Source organism: Cupressus sempervirens, chromosome 7 (genome assembly GCF_028749045.1).
Source record: "Cupressus sempervirens isolate cs-2001-9-10 chromosome 7, ASM2874904v1, whole genome shotgun sequence".
Taxonomy (NCBI): Eukaryota; Viridiplantae; Streptophyta; class Pinopsida; order Cupressales; family Cupressaceae; genus Cupressus; species Cupressus sempervirens.
Window position 1 is genome coordinate 384,093,569 of NC_143124.1, and position 21,517 is coordinate 384,115,085.

The following is a 21,517-nucleotide window of genomic DNA, read 5'->3' on the forward strand; positions in this document are numbered from 1 at the left end:
TAGTAGGCATCCACTGACTAAATAGAAGGTTCCAAAAGCTGCGTTAGAATTCGACGCAAATCTAGAAGAATCCAGAAATGGTAACCGAACTTCCCGGAGGCATAACTTTTGAACCGTAGCTCTGATTGACGAACTGTTTACATTTCTAGAAAGCTCTCGAAGCACTCTATAGCCATATGGACCAGCTTCACTTGTCCCCCATTTTTTGGCCCTTTTTGAGGTCATTTAATGCCCCTAACCTGACTTTAAAGCATTCTTAGGAGGTCTCCAAAACTTGAAAATCTGCAATAACTTTCAAACCGTGGGGCCTTTAGACCTGATTCTTTTTCTGGAATGCTCTAAATCACAATTACATTCATCTAGCAAATTCACACCTTCTAGTTTACCAAAATGATGGCTCAATTACATGCTCCTATTTTTTCAAGATTTTCTAGCACACTGATAGTGGAACTGTGAGAGTTGGAACCTTTATTTGACCCAAATGGGTGTCCAAAAATGAAAACACGTGAAATAGAAACTAAGTCTAAGTACTTTTTTTGGGTGACACAGGATTGCCCTTATACCTCTGGATGCTCCTACATCAATCCTCTTTTGAATCTAGAAATTTTGTATGAACCTAAGATCCACGATTGTTATTATGAAAAAAATGATGGAACGATGTGGAAGCATTGAGAAAACATTTTAACATAGCTTCTTCCCCAAAAATCTCACATTGAACCTCAAATGAAGTTTGAAAAATGTCCTCTAAAACAAATATTTGTACAAAAATAAATAAAAGAATGAAAATTTTTTCATTTAAGTGAAATGATATCACTATAACATAAATGCCTCATAAAATCCATTTACCACTTTGTTAGGGTATTGAGTGCAAAGATGGCTTCAAAGGAAGAACTTGATGATTCAAGGTTCATCCAAAATATTAAGAAGAAGAAAATCTGCTTGGATAACATTTCGAGTTAAGAGAATGAGGGGAGTGGCGAAGGCTTAAGCAAGTCTCCATACAGCAAAGGTAAGGCAATGGCTGCACCAAATGAAGGTGACTTTGGATCAACTAAACCATATGCCAATTGGCTTACCCTTGAAGAAGGCTCATACATTGAAGATGGAACCAGTAAGCATACAGATTTCATAGATGAGGCCAATGCTATAGAAAATAGAGGGGAGGCTTCATCAAGCAGTGATGATGGATCAAACAAAAGAGTAGAAGGAAGGGAAGAATTTTTTTTTCCATGTCATATTCTAGAGGAAATCTTGACCTTGATATTTTGCAAACTTCCTCTCCACACTGTTCCAAATGCAAATAGTTTCTACTTCATAGAAACGTACTATTTTTGGATCTGCTTACTTTCATAATCTATGGGAGTAGGGCAATGCACAAAGGTGGTTGGTGATGGAACTTTATGACGAAACCATTGGATCTTCCAAAGGTCTTGTTTTCTATGATGTCAATAGAAGACGAAGGTACAAGCATATATTTAATGAAGACTAGAGATGTAGTGACTTGTAGTGGTGTCTAAGAGCTTGATATGGAGGCCTCTTGGCATATAGCTGTAAGAGAAATGGGAACCTTCAAGTGGTCAATCCACTGACTATGCAGTCCCATTATATTGAAGATGTAAGATTGAACAGAGAAACCAAACTTACATATTACATAAAAGATTATAATGATGATGTGGTTGTTCATCTCAACTGTGATCCCAAGACAAAAACCTATCAGGTAACCCTTATAATTGGAAATCTTTACCTTGTTAGAAGTAAGAAATTTTTTGTTCTGATTTATAAATCTATGAATAAGAGAAGGGAAATAAGAGATGCTCCCTTCGAGAAAAGAAGGTCTTATGACTATATGCCAATTGGCTTTTTACAAGTATTTTCATGCAGAACTAGAAAATCTATTGGGTTTCTAAAGATGGGACATATGTCTTTGTCTGTGATTTGAATAGAGATGGCAATATCAAGTATCTCTGGGTTCTACTGAGGATGCAAGGTAAACTGCATCAGATCTTGGGAATTTTAATGTACAACGGCAGAATTATAATGGTTTGTAGTGGTGAGACATGATATCCAAATACTCTTATTTTTAATGAGCTTGATGAGCTTGGGGAGATCTGGAGATTTAAATATGAACTAACTGTAGCTTCCAAAATTTTGTTTTCTAGAATAACTATTGTAAATCTATTAGCACTATCAACTTGATATGTGGCTAATACTTCTTTAGAACTCTCTTTCTACTCTAACATTAGTGAAGCAACATAAATCCCTCTAAGCTTGGCCTTTGGCGCTGCTTAAATAATAGAAGATGATGGTTCATATTATTATATGCAAAATTGCTCTTTGATCAAGCTCCACACATTATTATTGCACCCTCATCATAGTCACCACATCAACAAAACCTTTGATTTCTAAAAATACTTCTCAAATAGAGGAGTAATTGTATTGCAGATTTTGTACAGTATCATAGAAAAGTTCTAAATGCACTTATGTAGGGCCAACTTTCATGCAATATAAAATGAAGTAATGTGTAATTCGTTGTCTTAGATTCTATCATCAAGATACAGAGTTAGAATAGAAGAATTTTTTTACATCAACATTTCAAATCCCATTTTGTCATTAGTATAATATAGAGTCAAAGATAAACATTTCTAGATTGACATTTTAAATCACATTCTATCGTCAGTATAACAGAGAGTTAAGGGAGAAGAATTTTTTTGCATTGACATTTCAAATCAGATGCTTGTATTGCACTGGCATAAATTAAGAATCCATCATCAGAATAATAAAGAGCTTGAAAAGAAGATATGTTTTCTAATAACTACCTAAAGCCCTATTATATAACTAGGATATTACAGGGGTTGCAAATGAGAACTTTTTGCATCAATGTTTCAATTGTATTGTATTTTTTGTCAATACTTTGAATCATCCTTTGATTTTTCATCCAAATAATAAAATCCTAAATAAAATAATAAATCACTTTCTTCCTCTAGTCCATCATATCATCCTTCCAAAACTATCTCATAGAATATAATCCTCTTCAAATAATGTTCCAAATTTATCACAATCATATTAATAGTCTAATGTCTTGTTATTAAGAGATAGGAAAATATATGCTTGAACATATTGTACATTCTATTAGATAAACATCACAAAATGTTTAAAATGTAATTAATTTTATGTATAAAAAGTAAATTAAAAGGAAGCACATAAGTAGTTGCACTACTTACAAATATTAAAAAAATACATTGCTTTTATTTGTGTAATCTTATAATCAAATTATAGGGGCCAAAGTATTTGATTTGTGTATTCATTTGCATTTCCTTATGGCTCAAAATATTTTTTGCTTCTGATTTCCTAAAACCATTAAGATGTTATCAAACATTGTACATTTTTGCTTTCCCCTATCCAACTTATTTCTGATGGTTTGCAATGCTTGGTGGTGTGATGATTTTCTGCTCTATAAAGTAACTCATAATTGATCTCAATGCTTTCTGGTCAAAAAATTTACTTGCATATCATTTAATTTTTAATTGCTTTTTGCAAGATAAGTCTACTCTATCTTTCTTTCTGTAATGAATGCTTGAATGCCAAACAAGAATATAAGGTTTTTGATACGGACCTGTGAATTATTGATAAGTGCACAGAAATTATGGGAAGTGTGCGTTGTTGTATTTCCATGTTCCAACTGGGAAAAATGTGGTTGGCACACTACATTTTACACTGATTAATGGACCAGCTGAATGATAGTACTTTTTAAAATTTTCTTGTCTAGGCACCAGTCTAATAGGTATATCATGGACAATTAAGTATTATTCTCAATACTTGAGATTAATGGAGAGTTCAATCTGGTCTGTTTCTGAGAAGGGAAAAGATTTGTTTTTTCTTTAAGGCACACCTTGATTTCCATGTCCAATACAATGGTAGATAGAGCACCTGACATAGAGTACCTATTGAAAACATGCAAGGACTCTCCCTTTCTCTAATTATATAGTATTGATCATTTTCTTGCAAAAGAAGTCTGGGCCATCTTCCACTCAATGTTGAATGCTTGGATTCCAAGTAAGTGTCGGTGCATTTTTTCTATTATTGTGGGTCTTCATAAAACTTACAAATAATCTTGATAATTAAAAATGGGTGGGAGAAAAGGGAGAGACCTTCACTTCGCCTCCATGTCAGCAGGAGAAAGACAAGCAATGTTAGGTCAAGGACACCCAAGTGATTCCTGAAGGTGAAAACCAGAAACAAGAAGAGAACTATCTCACCCTAGAGAAGCTTTAAGAAACTACAGGAGAGGCAAGAGATTATTGAACAAAGATTTGATGATGTGGCCAAGTTTGTGGTAGGGTTATGCACTCAATAACTGGGAATCTTCACCTGCTTCATGCTGAAAAATAAGGCCTCACTACTACAGTGGGGGTGGACATCACTAGTTCTATATATATGTTCTTAGCTGATGATTGGTTGTAGCTATTGTTAGACAAGCGGGAGGGAAAGGAGACAAATCAGAAGAAATATCTCTTCTCTTCATTTGGGATTTTGTTATATGTTTTTTACTGCAGCACTTGGCACAAGTGGGCTATGTTTGTGGTACTATATATCTCAAATGAAAATCTGCACATCAAACAATATAAAATATTGACTAAAATCTTTATGAACTTAAGAAATTTTAAAAATTTAAATGCATGATGTGTCACTTTAATTTTTTATGGTTATTTTGCCCCCGCAAATTTCATCATATCCCTAGCTAAAATAGTTTAGTAGATGACCACTATAAAACTCCCTCACCACTTTGTTAGGGTATTGAGCATAAAGATCACTTGAAGGAAGAACTCCATGATTCAAGGTTCAAGCAAATGAGAAATGTCTAGTAGAAAAAATGGCAAACATTGTATAGGGTGCATATAAATATATTCAAAACAAGGCAAGAAATGTCAATCTATAAAACAAAACTTCAACTCGCCTTTGTAACGCTGGGAAGGAGACTCTTCAACATTTCCAGCTGTTATTTGATCCTTTCACACCACCTTCTTTCTGAAATCTCTTTCAATGTGACGCTATTAAACCCTTTTGCCACGTACTCCTGGCCACAAATCGCAGTGGTAGAAAATGGTTCAGTGAAACACACAAGGAACATTTAATTGGAGATCCACGAGACATTCAAATCCATGCCATAATCTATGACATCAAACAATTATCACCCCTCTACATTGGAGTCATTTCACACATTTACATCTAAGAGCCAAGTTCCCTAGTCAACCATTGTATGCATTGCTCTGAGTCGGGACTCATTGATACAATCTGAGCTAACTGTCACGTGAACACATTGGCATTGCAGTCTGAGTATTGTGATCTACTCTTAATCAAACATTGGATTGCCAATTTTTGGCATGCACTTTAAAGTCTGACAAAATCGCTTTCAAGCTTAAGCAAACAGGTGACATAAATCTCGATACTTCTTTGAAAATATTTCACTCCTGCTAACTTTGTGAATCCAATAAATTGTAGATCTCTCTCAAATCTACCAAGGTATTATCGGCAATGTGTTTACTTCTGGCATAAGCCTTGTCCTTCTATCAACCTTTGCATTTGCATCCAGAAAGTAATGTGCTTGAAAGATAGGTGGGTTGAAGTCTGCTCTTATAGATCCAGGAAGAGAAGATTAAATTTCCTTAGTGGGAAAAGGAATAATCCCCCAACTAGGTTTCTTATGTGCAATGGAGGCAGGCAATCAAGGAAATGATCTAACTCCTTCGATCCACTGCAGAATGTAGAAATATTGGATAATAAATCTCAACTAAACCCATCTTCCCAGAACTACAAAAAGAAGGAGTCCCCAATGCACGAGTCTTCTGGGTCGTGCGGTAACAATAAGATTAGGGTGGAAAACATAACATTTTTTCAATTTTTGCTTAGTGTGAGCCCATGTTGATCAAAATTTTGACCAACACGGGCTCATCTTTAACTAAAGCCATCACAATTCAACCAAAATTACCCCAAACTATCAGATGGTCAAAAGTTTTGGTCAAAATTTTGAGTCAAATGTACTAGTGATTTGCTATTGTTGCAACATATTTTGCTTCTGGTGTAGATTGGGATGTGTAGTTTTGCTTCTTGCTTGTCCAAGATACCAACCTTTTTCTAAGAAAGAATGCTCCACTACTTGTACTTTTTCATTCATCAAGATTTCCTACCCAATCAGCATCAATGAATACATTTAGGTCTAAGTTTCCTCCAAGTTCATACCATAAAGCATAGTCTTCAGTACCTTTCAGATATCTCAAAATTATTTTGATTACCATCATATGATTTTCTCTAGGTTTAGCTAAGAATCTTGCCACTATCCCAACTACTAAAGCAATATTAGGCCTTCTATGAACTACATACTATAATTTTCTAATCATTGATCTATATAAGGTCCAATCTACCTCTTTTGAATCATCATCTTTGGTAAGCTTTAGTCCAATACACATGGGGGTTCCAACTAATTTAGAATATTCCATTCCATATTTTTTGAGTATCTCTTTGATATAATTAGATTGAGTAATGTAGATACCATTCTTTCTTTTTTGTATCTATAATCCAACAAAGAATTTTATCTCACCAAAAATCTAAATTTCAAACTCTTTGTTCATTTCTTCTAAAAATTCTTTGCATGGATCATCATTCCTTGTAAATAGAGTGTCATCCACAAATATTTATGCCAATAAAATCTTGTTATTTGGTCCTTCCTTGATATACAAACTACTATTATCATTATTTCTTTGAAAACCAATATGTATAAGGTAGTTGTGCAATCTTTCATACCATGCTCTAGGAGCTTTTTTTAGACCATATAGTGTCTTGTATAATTTTTAGACCATGTCCCTTTTGTATTGATCAACAAAACCTTCTGGTTGTTCAATGTAGACTTTTTCATCAAGAATATTATTGAGAAATGTAGATTTAACATCCATTTGACATACTTTGAATCCTCTATGAGCAGCATATACAAGAAGAGTCCTAACACCTTCTAATCTTGCAACACCATAATCAATTCCTTCTTCTTGAGAGTAGCCTTTACACACCAGTCTTTCTTTGTTTCTTGATACTTGTCCATCTTCATTCAACTTATTTCTGAATACCCATTTTTTTCCAATCACATTTTTATCTTTAGGCCTAGGAACAAGGGTCCAAGTTTTGTTCTTCTTTATTTGTTCTATTTCTTCATTCATAGCCTCAATCCAAATTTCATGTTCCAATACATATTTAACAGTTCTAGGTTCAAAATCAACAAGTAGAAATGTACCTTTTAGCCTACTTCTTGTCATGGTACCTTTTGATTTATCTCCAATAATCTAATCAAGTGCATGATGCCTTCTAACGTACTTGGCCAATATAGGTTCTTTACATTTTGAATGAATTGCACTATCTTCATTATGAATTTCAACTTTTGGCTCAGGTTGCTCAAATTCGATAGGCATTGGCTCGGTAGCTTTGAAATGTGACTCAGGTCCTTGTGACTCAGCTTGAACTTCTTGCAACTTGGTAACTGAGGAAGACTTGGGAGGTGAAGTCTCCTTATTAATAGATGTGTTTGGCAATGTATCAAGTTCAAAGTAAACAAATCTCTTGTAATCTTCTAGTTCCTTTTTGCTTTCCTCTTCAATCCTTTCTACAAAGTCATCAATTCTCACATGTGCACTTTTTACAATTTTATGAGTAGACAAATTCAAACATCTATATGCCTTACTTCTACAAGAATTTCCTAAGAATATAGCTTCATCACCTTTCACATCAAACTTGCCTTTTCTAGACTCTTTCAACATATAACATTTACTTTCAAATACTTTCAAGTAACTTACATTGGTTTTGTAGCCATACCATAATTCATAGGGAGTTTTATATGAGTCCTTCTTTAATTATACTCGGTTCAAAGTATGAATTGCAGTTTTGATGGCTTCCTTCTAGTATTTGATAGCAACATTCTTTTCAATCATTAGAGTCCTTGCACAATCCATGATGGATCTATTTCTTCTTTCAAATATTCCATTCTGCTCGAGAGTACCAGGGGTTGATACCTATCTTTTAGTTCCTCTTTCAATGCAAAAGTTATTGAATTCATTGGAGATGAATTTACCACCTTAGTTTGATCTTAAGAATTTCAATCTTTTTCGTATTTCCTTCTCTATTCTTGCTAGATACCATTTGAATTTCTCAAATGCTTCTAACTTTTCTCTAAGATACATAACAATCATCATTCTAGACTAGTCATCAATAAAAAGACTAAAGAATTTTTCTCCACTATAGCTTTCTATTCCAATGGGTCCACATAGGTCAGTATGCACAATTTCCAAGACATCTTCAAACTAATAGTTTTTTCTCTTAAAACTAGTCTTTCCCATATTGCCAATCTAACAATTCTTGAATAAACCAACATCTGGTTTCTTCAAACTAGGAATACCTCTTACTTTTTTGAATTTTCTTATCTTGACCATATTATAAAATTTTACATGACATAATCTTCTATTACATAACCAACTTTTTTCCATTTGAGCAATAAAACATGAACAATCCCAAGATCAAGATAAAATAGGTTACCTCTTGTTTGTTTGCCTAATCCAGTCAGATTACCTTTGTCATCCAGTAGTCTTGCCTTGCCATGCATGAATTCTACCTTGAATCCAATGTTGATTAGTTGTGTCACACTTATTAAATTATGTTTTAGTCCTTCAACCAAATAGGAATTATCACATACAAGTTCTTTGGTTAATGAGATTCAGCCTTTCCCTTTTATGCAACAAGATTCATTGTTTCCAAACCTTAGACTACCACCATCATAGTGTTCAAAGTGTTCAAATTTTTTTTTTGTCTCCAGTCATATGATGTGAACATCTGATGTCTATGATCCATGTATCAATTTTATTGATATGAGAGATAAGTTCCATCTTATCTTCTTCTCCATCAGATTCATCTTTCACAATAATGTATACTATTTCATCTTCACTATTATCAGAATATTTAGCCATAAAAAAAAGTCTTCTTACCTTTTTCCTTGAATGATTTTTTATTTTTGAAATCCTTCTTGCCATTGTGCTTGTGACTCTTCTTCTCATCCTTGCTTTCTTTGTTTGGGCATTTGGCAGCAATATAACTAATTTCTTCACATGAAAAATAGATTAGGGGAACTTTACCTTTGTATTTTCCTCTGCTTCTAGAATATTTCTTTGCAAGTAAAGCTCCAACAACTTCAAGATCACTATCAAAACTTTTCTCTATTCCACTTCACTTGCTAATTGAATGTCTTTTATTTTCTTATCTTTCTCTTTGAGTTAAAGTTTGGCCTCAAATGTAGATTCAATATTATTGGAAGCTAGAACATAATTGTCATACGTGTCTAGCTCAAAAGTTGTCAATCTTCCTACTAAGGCATCCAAACTTATCTTGTGATTTGGCTCACACCTCTTTTCTTGAATAGTAGATACTATAATTGCATAGATAGGAAAAAATGTTCTGATAACTTTACTTACAATAGTTTCTTCCTTAATTTCTCCTCTAGAAGCTCTGATTGCACTAACACTAGCTTTGATTATTTCCATATACTTGGCAACATTTTCATCTTCTCTCATTCTCATGTGATCAAACTATCCTCTAAGGCTTTCTACTTTGGCTCTCCTCACATTTCCATCACCACCATAGATTTCATTTAGCTTGTTCCACATATAAAAAGTAGTTTTGCAGTCCTTGATCTCATCAAATTCATCATAGCTAAGAGCAGATGCAATATCAATCATCATAATGTTATGGTTCTTTTTCTAAGCAACATCTCCAAAAAATAATGCACCAGTAGGGGTTATGTATTTTTCATCAAGATATTTCAAGCCTAAATCACTAATGGAGGCTAGATGAAGTCTAATGAGTCATTGTCATGCTGAAAATTTGTCTCTATTTAGCTTTGGAATCTCTCTCTTGTAAGACATCATGATCTTTAGGTTAGGTCTTTGAAACCTTTCCTGCAAGCACCAAAAGCTGTGATACCAATTGTTGGAAATATAAAAGGAGTAATTGAGAGGGGGGTGAATTAGTTATCACTAAAATATATCCCAGATCCCTTATATGTCAAAAATTTAAACTAAGAAATCTGATTGCTGTTGATATTCAATAAACACAGAAAATGTTGTAACTCAGTAAATGTAGAGTGTGATTTACTTTTAGCTGATCTTAAACATTCACAGTGATTAATTTGCAAGCATAAGAGAAATAACATGAACACATGAGACACTAGGATTTAACATGGAAACCTAATATGGGAAAAATCACCAATGTAACTAGTTACGATTTTTCACTCTTCTAAAGTGAGCCCTATTAAAAGCCAACCTAGTTAAAGATTACAAAACACATTATTAGGTGTGACCTTGTTAGAGGATTTAATCACCCTGTAAGGAGTGGCCTTGCAAGAGGTCTTAAAACAATTCAATGGAACTATCACCTTGTTAGAGGATTTACAACTGGCTATTAAATCGGCTTTGTTAAGAGATTTTAGATCACTGCTACAATGGTTAGAGTATAACAATGAAATGACCTGATTGTGATATAACTAAATTTCTTATTACAGATCTCTATTTTGCTTCATACTCGATCCTTCCTGATTGAATAACACTTTTTTTCTCCACAAGGGTACCTTCTTCTCCTTCAAGTTTGCTCTCACTATTTCCTTCTTAATTCAATCAACATACTTGTACACACTAAAAATCTCAACTTGACCTTTCATTTATACCATCCAAAATTGTCAATTCAGCTCAAATTCAAATTACAATAACCAATAATCATCAACATAGTCAGCTAGAAATAATACTTAAAATAATTAAGCTTCTTATGCCAAAACAACAAAATCCTTCATTGGCTGACCCTGCTTAGTAAACACTTATTATGAGATGATTTCCTGTATTAACCAGTAGAAGCTTGGTTAACATTGTGAACTAACAAAAATATCCTTTGGCAACCGAATGAACTTAGTGAACACTGACTCTATCCAACTTTCCTTTGCTAACCATGTGAACTCAATTAACACTATTTCCTGCCTGAATTCCTTTGATGCTTGAGTGAGCTTGGTAGACACTGTCTTCATAGAGTAATCTTCAAAAATGCTTGGTAGACAAGGAAAATTGTCTTGTTGACCAAGTGACCTTGGTAAGCACTGATTGACAACTAATATGACATTTGTGTAACATCAAAGACAACACATAATTAGACAATTGTATCCAATAGATTCCACCTCCATCTTCTTGGCCAAGGATGAGATGGTGTCTTGTAAAAACTATTGAAAACAAATTGATATAAGTATGATAAATGTGTTTCAATCATTGTTTTGTCATTGATGTCAAACCTGCTACTTGCTGGTAAGATAATTACTTATATGATTTAAGTACTATCATTTATTTGATTAATGAAGAGGATTTGATCAAATGAGGTAACAATAGTACCTAGAGGAAAGGTTGAGTTATGATATGAAAAGAAGTACAAGACTCAGTTAAGTTAGTGATATTATAGTTCATTGATAATCTACTTAAGGTTGTGAAGGTTGGATTACACTATGTAAGTCTAGAAGAATTAGTTAGATGAAGTTTTTCTGCCAAGCTTGACCAAGTGGATAGTAGGTGCCAAGAAAAGTTAGTGCAAGCTGAGTAGAAAATTAGTTGAAGCCAAAGAAAGTCAATTTTAGTGTAAGCCTAGTGAAATAGTGTAAGCTAAGTAAAATTTAGTTGATTTCGAGCACTAGTAAACTTTATTTTGTGCTAAGTGTTTTGACAATGGATGTCGTGCAATGTAGTATGTGTCGAGCATCAGAAGCCAACTCATGCCAAGTGTCAACATTATTAGAAAAATTGAGAATTTGATGGATTTGAGCTAACAAGTTTGATTTCTTGGATTATTTGAACCATGTGAATGATAAGGTTGATGAGCTGGTGGCACAGAACTCATGGTGAACCCTTTTAAGGGTGAATTCAAAGGGACTTGAAGGAGAAGTTTATAGAAGGGAATAAAATGAATTGAGGGGTAGATTCATTGAATCCTACCTAATATGTCATAATCTTGAAATGGGTGATGGAGGATGAATGAAGAAAGATCTCAAGTCTCTATTTATAGAGATGGTTGGTCAGAAGCAAGGGTTGTCATGTATGAGATCTTAAGGAAGAAAAGCACTCTAGGGATTCCTTCATTCAGTGACCTAAGAGAAGCAATTGCAACTACAAGAAAAGCAAGAAGACTTAAGGGTATGGATGCTTGAAGGGTGAACAAGCTATCAGAGTTGAAGTGTATGAAAGCCAAGTAGAATGGAGGACTAAAACAAAGATATGTAATTTGCAAGTGGGTTGTAATTTGTTATCAGATCATGCCTTACTATTACTCTCTAACCATTGTACCGGTCTAAAGTAAATATTTTGGATTAAGGTTGACCTAACAGTCATTTCTAAATCCTTTAAGAGGGTGAAATTCCAAGTGTATGATCTAATATCCTCTAACAAGGCTTACTCCTAATAGGTTGATTGAAATCATTTAACTAGGTTACATTTAATAGTGTGCATTGTAACCTTTAACAAGGTTGACCTTTCACAGGGCATTACTTCAAAAGAGTGAGAAAGAGTAGCATGTTACTGGTGGTTTTTCCCAAATTGGATTTTTACATTAAATCATTGTGTCAAATGTGTTATTGAATCTATTAATTTTCATGTTTACATTTTTGCAAATTGATTTGATAGTACTCTACAAGTTTGAGTGGTTGTATAATTTAATGGATGCATGCATGATGAAAATATTTTATGGATATGGGTTCACTAAGTTGTGAAAAGTTTTATTTGTACATCTAGATCTTGGATAATTTATTCACCCCCCCCCCCCCCCTCATTTATTCTAGAGAATTCCAAAAATTGGTATCAGAGCTTTTTTCTTAAGAGGACTAGTTTGAAGGTACTAGAAGCACAAAGATCAAGATGTCAAAAAGAAAAGTACCCAAGCTTAACAAAGATAACTTTCTTTTATGGAAAATTTTGATGAAGTTACACCTAGGAGGTCTTGGAGATCATGCACAATCTACCATTTCTATTGAGCATATTGATCCTATTGGAGCCCTAATTGTTGAAGATCTAAAAAAGAAAAAGAAACAAAACCAGACAATGTTGGTGATTGCCTCTGCCCTAAGCTATGCCAAATTTGATGATATCAAAGGTTGTGATAGTACAAAGAAAATATGGGATGCTCTACACACTATTTATGGAGGTGGCAAGAATGTTCTAAGAGCCAAAGCTAAAAGTCTTAGAGGTAAATTCGATGACATGAAAATGCAAGAAGGTGAGAATATTGCTCAGTATTGCTCTAGGATAAAAGACGTTGTTAATGAAATAAGAGGAGCTATTGGTAAAATAAATGATGATACTACATTAAGTAAAGTTTTAAGAACTTTGTTTTGTACATATGATATTAGAGTTTCTACAATACAAGAACTGAGATGTATGCTAGGGAATGATCTAACTCTTGAAGGTCTAGTAGGTAGGCTCACTACTTTTGAACTGTCTAACTTTGATAATTAAAAACCTAAAAATATAGAATCTACTTTCAAAGCTAAGTTGTCATTAAAAGAACCTGATGAGAAGAAGAAGAAGAAGAAGACAAAATATGTGTCAAGTGATAGTGATACAAATGAGGAAGATGTAGATCAACTTAAAGCACTATTAGCAAGGAGATTTCACAAAGGTAAAGGAAAGTTTAAAGGTAAGTTTCCTATCATGTGTTTCAATTGCAATAAGGTTGCTCATAATGCTACTAGATATCCAGAGAAGAAGAATTACAGAGGTGGTGACAAGTACAAAAGTAGAAGAGATGAAAACAACAAAGACTACAAATACAAACGTAAGAAATCTTGCTACATTGCTGAAGAGGAAACAAAAGATGGATCTGAAGATCATGATGATGAAGTGGTGTATGTTACAATGAAGGATGAATCTAATGAGGATGAGGCAACTGCACTAGTGTCTTGTGTGAACAAGAATGATAGATGGATCATTGATAGTGGGTGTTCATATCACATGACTAGAGATAAAAGTAAGTTCATTACCTTAAAATATTATGATGAAAATAGTGTAAGGTTTGGTAATGATGCACCATGTCTAATAAAACAAAAAGGTTCTATCAAGCTCATAGAAAAGATTTTATGTGACAATGCTTCCTATGTTGAAGGACTTTAATTTTTTGAGTGTGTCACAACTATAAAATTTTGGATGTAAGGTTGAGTTTGAGAAAAAAATTGCTATGATATATGACACTGATGGAAAATTGATTGGAAAAGGTGATCAAACTAGAGGTAATCTATTCTACCTTGATATAGAGGATGCTACTTGTTTAGTTGTATAATTTGATGATGTGTGGCTATGGAAAAAGAGGTTATGTCATGTTAATTTTGATAACTTGGTTAGTATTAGAAACATGAGAAGAGTTAGAGGTTTGCCTAAGTTGAAGAAACCTGACAATATAATTTGCAAACAATGCCAATTAGGCGAAATGACAATTTCAAGTTTTAAGAGCAAGACTCATACCTCTAAAGGAATATTAGAGATTTTTTATACTAACTTGTGTGGACCAATTGAAGTGCAAAGATAAAAAGGAGATAATTACATTATGTTGGTTGTTGATAATTATTCTAGAATGATGATTGTTATGTTTCTAAAATAAAAATTTGATACTTTCCAAATGTTTAAGTGGTACTTAGCAAGAGTTGAGAAGGAAACAGGTAAAAGTCTAACATATTTGAGAACTAACAAAGGAGGAGAATTTACATCAAATGAGTTTGAGATGTTTTGTAATGACAAAGCAATCAAAAGACAAACATATGCTCCTAGAACCTCTCCACAAAATGGAATTGCTAAGGAGGAACAAGTTTGTAATAGACTATGCTAGGACACTCATTATGGAGAAAAACTTTTCTTTGAAATACTAGGGAGAAGTTGTAAGTACAAGTTTCTATACCTTGAACCATGTAAAAGTAAAGAAAGGTATTCATTCAACAACTTTTGAACTATGGTATGGATATTCACTCAATGAAAAATATTTTAAGGTATTTGGAAGCAAATGCTATATTCTCAATGATTTTAGGAATGGTAGACTAGATGCAAAAAGTGAAGAAGGAATATTTCTTGGTTATTCAACAAGAAGTAAAGCTTATAAGTATTTAAATACTAACACTAACAAAGTTGTGAAAAGTGCAAATGTGTAATTTGATTAGTATACAAAAGTATATGAGGCTAAACCTATGAAGGAACTAGAAGAATAAAAATCATTTGTATACTTTTATGAATGTATGCCTATTGATGAAGATGTTGTAAATCAATTTGCAAACCAACAACAAGTTTCAGTGATTTCCAAGTCACATACTATAAAATCTGAGTTGCATTCAAGAACCAAGCTACATTTAGGTGTTGAGTTATAGAATTAAGTTGAGGCACATTCTGATTCTAAAATTAGTATACATGAAAGAGATGTTGAACTACTTGATAGAGAGGTACATAGTGATTCAGAAGTTGAGTGACCAAATGTAGAAGCTAAAGTTGAACCAAGATTCTCTAAGTATGTCAAGAGACATCATCATACTACACAATCATTGGAGATAAATATGCTAGACCTATAAAAAGGATTTTTTTTAGAAATGATACATGTTTGTTAAGAATGCAAGAACCTAAAATAGTGAAAAATTCCTTAGAAGATGTGGACTAAAGTAAAGTCATCGAAGAAGAGATTGAACAATTTGAGAAAAGTAAGACATGGACTCTAGCTTGTAAAATAGAAGACAAAAATGTGATTCGCACCAAGTGGGTGTATAGAAAGATGAAAATGGTGAAGTCACAAGGAACAAGGCAAGATTAGTTTGTAAAGGATTTGCACAAGAAGAAGGGGTAGACTATGGAGAGACATTCACTCCTATTGTGAGATTGGAAGGAGTAAGAACCTTGCTCGCTTACTTTGCATACAAAGGTTTCAAAGTTTATCGAATGGATGTTAAGTCTACATTTTTGAATGGTATATTGGAGGAATAGGTTTATATAGAATAGCCAGAAGGATTTTTTGATGCTAACAACAAAAAGATGTTATGTAGACTACACAAAGCTTTCTATGATTTGAAGCAAGCACCAAAAGCATGGTATGAGAGACTACATAATTATCTAGTGAAGATTGGATTTGAAAAGATTGATGATAATAACAATCTATACTTGAAGACAAAGAAAGGCAAAGGTATTTTGTTATCTAAATTTTTTGTTGATGATATCATATTTGGAGGTCAAGATACTTTATGTAAGGCTTTTGAAAATGAAATGAAGCAAGAATTTAAGATGTCTATGTTTGGAGAGATCAAGTTTTTTGTGGGTTTGCAAGTACATCAGATGAAATATGGGATTTACATCACTCAATCAAAGCATTTAAAGGAGATAGTGAAAACTTTTGGATTGGAAGATTCCAAGCCAATAAGTACACCTATGGTGATAGGACATAAATTGTCAAAGAATAATGATTTAGTTGAGGTGAATCAAACATTATATAGGCCTATGATTGGTAAAATATAGTATTTAGTACATAGAGAACTTTATATTGCATTATCTATAGGGATAGTTGTGAGATTCTCTGCTAATCCCTGTGAAAATCATGTGATGGCAATAAAGAGAATAATGAGATATTTGAAAGGAAAAGAGGACTATGGTCTATACTACAAGAAAAATGTAAAATTTGAATTGAGAGCCTATACTAATGTTGATTCGGCTGAAAATGTTGATGACAGAAAGAACACTAGTGGAGGAGCATTTTTCTTAGGCAAAAGGTTGGTTACATGGACTAGTAGGAAACAAAATTTCATTTCTCAATCTACTATTGAAGCTAAATATGTTGTTGCTATAGTAAATTGTACAGGCATTGTATAGATCAAACAGCTACTCAAAGGTATGAAGGAGGAAATCACTAAACTTGTGACACTTTATTGTGATAATACAAGTTCATATAAGGACTAAGAATATTGCAATAAAGTATCATTACTTGAGATAGTTAGTTCAAGATAAAGAGGTGAAGTTGGAATATGTTAACACAAAAGATAAAATAGCTAATATCTTCACAAAAGAATTACCTAAGGATGTTGATAAGTATCTAAGAGGTAAACTAGGGGTGATACCCCTATCAAAGGCTATCTAAAGAAGCATGAGGAGTGCCCTGTATCAAAAAACATTTATTGACATATGTTACACATTAATGTAGTGGATCTTACTTTAGGAGCTGCCTAAAATAATCAAAGAGTTGGAGCTATAAATCAGTCATAAGAAAGGTGATAGAGCCAAAAACTAAAAAATATTCATATCTACATATGAAGATGACTTGTCTTTGGTATTGTTGTCAAAGAGGGAAAAATAGTCTAAGATCAAGAAAGCACAAGGGAGAAAGTGTACAAGTGTACCTGCTAATTACATGTACCTACTAAGAGGGAGATAATGTTGAGGGAGACATAAGAAGTAACCAAAAGGAAGTCATAAGGATGAGTTGATTGATTGTCTGCTGGTCAAAAGAAAATTTTGTAACCTATTTAGAAGATGGAAGTTGCCAATAGAGGGAGAGATTTCAATACAAGGAATTATTTTCATTTTTGTATTTTGTTGGTCTTACTGATTAATTTTGGTCAGTTTGGTTTGACATCAATGCCAAGGAGGGAGATTTTTGAAAAAATATTGATATAAGTATGATATATGTGTTTCAATCATTGTTTTGTCACTAATGTCAAACCTGCTACTTGTTGGTAAGATAATTACTTATCTAATTTAAGTACTATTATTTATTTGATTGATGAAGAGGATTTGATCAGATGAGGTAACAATAGAACATAGAGGAAAGGTTGAGTTATGATATGAAAAAGAGTACAAGACTCAGTTAAGACAGTGATATTATAGTGCATTGATAATCTACTTAAGGTTGCAAAGGTTGGATTACACTGAGTAAGTCTGAAAGAACAAGTTAAACAAAGTTTTTCTACTAAGCTTGACTGAGTGGATAGTAGGTGTTGAAAAAAATTAGTGTAAGCCAAGCAAAAAAATAGTTGGAACCCAAAAAAGTCAATTTTAGTGTAAGTTGTTAGAATTTTACAAGTAGGAAGAATACTTCTGAGAGGAGGATGAATTAGAAGTACCAAACTTTAAGCTATAAAAAATTTAATTGAAATCAATACATGCATGTAACATTTCTAATTAACATGAAAGTAAAGGCATGTATGAAAATAGATAACACAATATTTGATCACCCAGAAACCCTCCAAAATGATAAGGTAAAACTAGGGTGGGGATGACACCCACAACTTATCACTATAGCAATATGTAACTTATCAAGGTTATAAAGTTTGACCTACCCTGTTAAAGCTCCAACACTCTATTAAAAGTGTACCTGTCTAAAGGATTGACAAAACATTCACTTGAAATGTCACCTTGTTAAAGGATTTACAAAATGGTTGTTAAACCAACCTATCTTCATAAGATTTTCATTCTCCTAATACAATGGATAAAAAGTATAACAAAATGTGTTGACCTGATAACTTACAATCTTAAATTGCTGATTTTAGATTGATGTTCAGTCCATTCTAATCTAATCCTCTTTGATCTGATATGATTTTTTATGAAGTGTTGATACTCTATTCTGATGTTAACTGATCTAGCAATTCCTCTATTTTTCTAAGTCACCTTAAATGTACTCTTCACCCTTTTGTTCTTCACTCTCTTTCACTTTGTCATTCCTCTCTTCAATTCTTTTCTCGCATATTGTCTCATGCATTATTGAATTATGGGGTTTTGACCTCCTTAAAAAGGTTTCATGACTTAGAGTTAGGTATGAATCTATGATTGAGATTCATCCATCTTTTCCACTTAGTTCTTTCCATTTTTTTATTGGTTGCATATTGATTTCATAGGGAATCAAATAGATTTGATCTTATCTTTTAATCCTTTGAGATTATCATATGTCAACTCAAAAATGGTTTACATCTTAGTTTGTGAGAGCACAAACTCTTATATTGATTTTGTATTACTTGACACTTACTAATTATTGATGCTTGGCACATATAGAAATTTTTTCTTGCTTAACACCTATAGTTTACTTGGTGCATATACTGGCTTGGCATCTATTAGTCACTCAATGGTTGAGACTTTCCCAGCACTATTTATTTGCTTAGCATCTGAATGTATTAGTACATATTATAACTCAACATCTATATTATACTTGGCATCAACTTAGAAAATTCCTTAAGTGTGTTGGCACTCAAGTGTAAAAATCAATCTGAGATCAAAAAGCTCCCCCTTTGGTATGAGTGTCAAAAACACTTAACTATTCATGATGAATCTAATTTCTTCAAGTATAATATACATTCTATTCAACATATATACAAAACTTCAAATTTGTATTTTTGTGAAGGAGTTTGTTCCTCAAAATTTGTAACTCCCCCTAAGTTGATGTGCCTTTACTGTATCCAAAACTTCTCATGCTGGATTTGTCTCATGTTAATTCTTATATGTCTTGCCTTATCATTCTTTCTCTTATCTACTCTATTCTAACTCCCCCTTTCACATATCTTCCCTTATAGTTATAGTTTCCTTTTGGCTTTTCTATTTCTCCCCCTCAAAATTTATCTCCCCCTTTTTGACACTTATGTCAAAGGAGTCTATACATTAATTGAATATTTTTCCAAAAAGGATTTATTTAACTCCATTACTATCCTCAGAGTAGCATCCTAATTTTGTAATGCAATTTTTAGTGATTTTATCTGGATGGCTAATTCTACTACAAGGTGAACCAGGCCTTCTAATTTACAAAGATTGGGGTCTTTCTTTAACACATTTTCATCATAGGCCAAATTTTTTTTCAAAATTTCCATGTGTGGGGTTATGACAGATTGTATCTAGATTAATTTGGCCTTTGTATTTTCCTCATCTACTATTAACATAGCTAATTCTTTCTAAGTGTGAAGCATAGTGTTAAAATGCTTCTCACTCTAAGCTAGATCTTTGGGTAGTTACATGCTTGATATCTTTAAATTCCTCTCCAAGCTCATTATTCACTGGTTGGTTTCTTGTGTGAAAATTGATGGGTCGCACCATTTTGAGTACAATGAGAATATTATCTCAAGTGATGCCTTTACTTTTTCAATTTTCTTTGCCAGCTCAGCTTATGAAAGTGCAATTTTAGTAGAGATCTATTCATTTACCTTCGCCTAAAATTTCCTTTCTGACCATTCTAGTAGTTTGGTATTTGTATCAAGGTCTTCATTTTGCACCTAGTCCACTATATTGGATAGTTGCTCCATAATGGGCTTAGTTTCATTAGGTGTTTGCAAGATAAAGGCATCTAGAAAGATGTCTTTTATTTCAATCAATGCTTGCCTCTATTTTTCCTTACTCTTGAGTATCTCCTACTTCTTTTTCCTCTCAAGTGCCTCTTGCACTTCATTGATTTGATCAATGTTCATAGTTTCATAGTCATACTTGGGGATGACTATGTCCTCATCTAATGTAGGGTCTCCATAATGAAGTACCCTTGCTACTCTTGCTGAGATCGAGCCTGGTGTAGATATTTGTAGTGGCATGGCAACAATGTTAGGCTTCTAAAAGATTTTTGGAGTCCCTATTGTAGGAAAATTTACCAATGTTTGTATTTCCTCGTGCTCCTTCTCCTTAGGAATTTGTGTGTCATCTTTAGATGTTTCCTTATCAATTACTATGATCTTTGAGGTTGCACCTTGTACTTTTTTTGTAGACATAGATGTATCTATCTATCATGTTTGCTTCCTTGTAGGCTCTGTCTCCTCTATACTCTGTGTCTTTTGTTCAATCATCAAGACTTGAATTGTGGAGTCAACCTTTGTAGATGTGTCTACTACTATTTGCACTATTGGTTATCCACTTGTGGCTATAGGGATGTGAGAAGGTGGTTCTTGTGGATTCACCTTATACCTTGTGATTTTAGCTACAACCTTTTGTAATTCTTCCACACTCACCAAGACTAGATTTGTATAGAAATGTGCTTGTAGTGTAGTCTAGTGAAGGATCCTTTTAAGATCCTCTGTAGTTAGTGGATTTATGTTCTGACTAGAATTGTTAGGAACATCTTGTATAGTTATTGTATCTGCAAGTGTGGAGGTCACATGTAGAGGACTTTAGCAGTTGCCATATCATCCTTTTGTGTTTCCTTCTCCACTGTATCATCTACCTTTTCTTTTTCAGGTTCTTCTTCCTTATCATGAACCTCTTCTTCTCCATTATTTCTTCCCTCAAAGGGATCTACCTCTCCTTCTTTGATAGTTGTCAAGCCATAAATTAATTTCCATATTTGAGTGGACTTTTTTACATCTTCAATTTTATTCTGAAGTATACTAAATGCTCTATATTTGGGTGCAAATTTTCACCCATGCTTCTTATTTGCCTTGCTAATTTGCCCTTTTGTGAGTTTAGGCATTACTCAAGCCAATGTTGACACTCTTATTTAT